Source organism: Helianthus annuus, chromosome 16 (assembly GCF_002127325.2).
Source record: "Helianthus annuus cultivar XRQ/B chromosome 16, HanXRQr2.0-SUNRISE, whole genome shotgun sequence".
NCBI lineage: Eukaryota > Viridiplantae > Streptophyta > Magnoliopsida > Asterales > Asteraceae > Helianthus > Helianthus annuus.
The window spans coordinates 104,900,261-104,904,061 of NC_035448.2; the positions used below are offsets into that span (position 1 = coordinate 104,900,261).

At 36.1% G+C, this 3,801-nt stretch overlaps 1 long non-coding RNA gene across 1 annotated transcript; it reads right to left on the reverse strand.

Moving 5' to 3' along the window:
- Nucleotides 1-1,476: 1,476 nt before the first annotated feature.
- Nucleotides 1,477-3,601, reverse strand: LOC110916930. The gene is made up of 3 exons (XR_002580135.2): nucleotides 3,284-3,601; nucleotides 2,525-2,585; nucleotides 1,477-1,788 (listed from the first exon to the last, which is right to left on the reverse strand). It is a non-coding gene; the product is annotated as an uncharacterized LOC110916930 (long non-coding RNA).
- Between the last annotated feature and the right edge of the window lie 200 nt (nucleotides 3,602-3,801).

Below are 3,801 nucleotides of genomic sequence, written 5' to 3' on the forward strand. Positions count from 1 at the left end.
ACTCACCAACTTTATTGTTGTCCTTTTATTTTCACATATGTTTCAGGTATTAACACTTGCGATGATTATTCAAGTGTGCTACACATAGGAACGGACTCGGGCCTTAGACTTCTTTAAATTGAAAACAATTACTTGTATTTTGTTTGTGGATTCATGTTAGGATCGATTCCATAACTCCGTTGACTGCGTAGATCATGTATCTTGTGCGGCATCCAAGTACGTGAGTGGAATCGATTCCGTAACTCCGTTGACTGCGTAGATCACGTATCTTGTGCGGAATCCAAGTACGTGAGTGGATCAAACAAGAACAAGTTAAATATAATGTGTGTTCTATTGATTGATGATCAGTACATAACTGTGAAACACTTGGACAGAGTTTTGTTACTCTAGCATCCAAAGTTACAAATGAAATGAACAAGACACCTATTTATAGACATCCTTAGCACAAATGGACATTTCGTGAGGATGGACTTTTCTGAACCTTGTCTTGAACATCTGATAGCTACGATACATTATTGACGCAAGCAATAGACATATGCACTCACAGACTCCCCCTTGGATATTGCTGCAGTCAATCTCGTAGCTTTTTCTTTCACTCTGAGTCTTCATGAAGCTTTAACATCTTCAGCACCATAGACTCCTCTTTACTTTAACAACTCTCCTTGAATTTGGGTCCTGCTTCAACAGCTCCCCCTTTCGACAGATTCTCTCTCCAGGCTCCCCATTGCATTAAGCTCTCAGCTTTTAGCTTTCTGGATCTGAAACCTGGCTTAAAATTATATGACAATTCAAAACACATATGAGAGAATATCTAATCATTTTTAGATCAATAACCTGGCTCTTTGCAAGATTGATTATATAACAATTCAAAACATTTGAGATATCCAGGTTCAGAAGCTTAGCTTTTAACACAAAGATTTTGACATTTAAAGCTTTTAGAATATCAAGGACTAGGTTATTGCCCGCGTGAAACGCGGTTCTAACAAATGAAGATAAATTTATTTGTTGAAAATTAAAATCGTGTAAAAAAACAAATACAATGGAATAACAAATCATTAAATTTCAGTAAGAATTTCCTAAAAAAAATACAGAGTAATACACAATGAAAAACTTGATAGCAAATAATATATTAGGCTGTATAAAAAAAAAGAGAAAATAATAGTTGGAAATGTTGTTATAACAATTATATGAAATCCTTCCAACGGCTTTTCTGGTAACCTGAAGCAGGTGAAAATATTAAAATGACGAAACTGCCCCTTGAAAATTAATGAAATAAGTAAGATGGATACCTATTGTTCCGAAAGCTTTGCGAACAACTGTTACAAGGTCAGATGCATATATAGATATGTAGTCAACTTTACTGATGGACAGCGAAGCCTTTTTTTCAGCCTCTTTTAAAGATTATGGGCCACTACTGGCTTTGACTATCACTGCAATATTACATATGAAGTATATTGATTCACAATTGTACTTAAGTTCCAAAATACAACATGTTTTAATGATTCAAATTACAAGGCAGCTACACTCCACATTGGTTTTAAATTTCTATTTCACACATTACACATAACTTGCCTATTCATGACTTAAAACAAAAGAGTGAAAATTAAAACATAGTGTACAATCAAAGTAAAAAGTAAACGGAAGTAAAATAGCAAAGGTAGTAGTTACATCGTTCACTATCCAGAGGTCTTAGCACCTCGCCTATGATCTGTCCAACGCTTTGAAGGGACTTCAAATCGTCTTCCGTTTTGGCATAATCCTTCTTTGTGCTCTGCAATGTCTCTCTCACTGCATACATATATTTTGATACAGTCAGTCATAATTAGGAAAAATGTCATTGATGAATATGTCAACATCAAGTAGACATATAATGTAAGTAACAAAGCAAGCTTAGACAAACAGATTAGAAGTACAGATCTGGTTGGCTCCAAGCCTTAAACCAAGACTGTGTAGACCAAGAAAACATAACATCATTTCAAATCCACTCCCAACGGAATAACTCGGACAGATTTAGCAGAGGCGTCTCTAAGAATTCACGTACCCTGTTCGTGATTGAAAAAATGTGCCCTTGTGTTATGTTTTGTTATTATTTAAAAAAGATCAAATCATTATTGGGCTTAATAAACATAATTCCAAGTGGGCTAAATTCTAAACCATAAAAAATGATTTGTAAATGTACCTATATTGAAAGTGGTATGTGTTTACTATTTAAAAAATAACATATACGTATCAGATTTTTTTTTAAATCGCATGCCCCTCGAAATCGTGGGCCTTGTGCAGAGGTCCTCCCCGCACACCATCAAAGCCTCCCATGAGATTTAGCCGCGAGACAATCGGAGGTGCGACATCACCTCATCACCCGGTCTTTCGTCGAATAGGCCGCCGGTGCTCCACCGGAAACTCATCGGTCTCCTTCTACCCTGATCTCTCTTCTCTCGAAACATTTCTCTCTCTAAAAAAGTGATTAACCAAAAGGATATAAATATATCAAACCCTTATAACATATCAAAGATCAATAATATACCTCGGATATAAGTCAATTCTTTGGAAAAAGCTTCACAACTTCATGAGTAAGAATAACATGCCTACAAATCACAAATCAGAAGTAATTATAAAAAAATATTCAAAAGCTGTCATCTTCAACACCTTAAGACCGACAACCCAAGTAGGCTTGTCTTGGAGATCAAGAAAACCATGGAGATAGAAAATGCAACTGTTCAGTTAACGAATTCTCACCAGTCAGTTTTAACTTTTGATAGAATACATTTTTAGAACGGTTTCGGAACACCCCTACCAGGGAGTATGAAATCATCCAAAAAGAGTAATTGGTGTATTTTGTATTCCAATTCACCGTCCACATAACAGAAAAGTATGGTAGTGTTCGTTTCACAAAATGGAATCGGAATTAAATCTAAATTACCCGGTTCATCTCCTTTTTTTTGGATACAAGATAGGTATGTCATTTTACATATTTTACATTCCAATAATTCCATTGACAACTATACCACAAACACATTATGGGATTTCAAAGGAATTCTTAAAATTCCCATTCCATTACACTCCACAAACACTACCTAACTTGTGTTAACTGTTTATCAACTTGAAAATTCACATGTCAAAGTTAATATGCTACAACGTATGATGCATATGTATTGCCAAAGCTAACAGTGATTCAGAATCTAAGACCATTATTCCTAATTTCGTATGCAAAAATATATAAATAAAAACAAAATCAGAAAAATGACAATCTCAAATGCATTTCATAAAAAACGAAAAGACCCACTTGTCCAACAACTGCGGCGAGTGGAAAGTACCGTCTTCCATGAGTAACAATGGCGGAGAGGGTGGCGGCGCCATCGTTGGATTCAAGAGTTGCTGATGCACGAATGCGGAAACGATGGATGTTGTTGTTGTTGTGTGCGTAAATTGAAGGGGAATATGAAAGGGGGGTTTGTTTATGTAGAATCACCAGTAACAGACAGCTGGGATTGCAGAAGCGCCATGGAAGAGTGAAAGGGGGAGAGAGAAAAAAAAGTAGATCTTTGTTGTAGGAGAAACATTTTACAATCGATTGAGAACAAAGGAGAGAGGTAAGATAAAGAAACGGCTGAAATTTTGGGGATGTGATTAGGGTTAGGAAGAAAGTACGGAACACAAAAAAGGAGGCGTGGATAGTGTAGATGATGAACACGTTAGCAAATGAAATGAGGGGTTGACATGTGTCCCAAATGAATATGGAGGGGACAAGTGTCCCAACCTTGTTCCTTTATTATATATAAAGATTTGCAACCTAACTCTAAT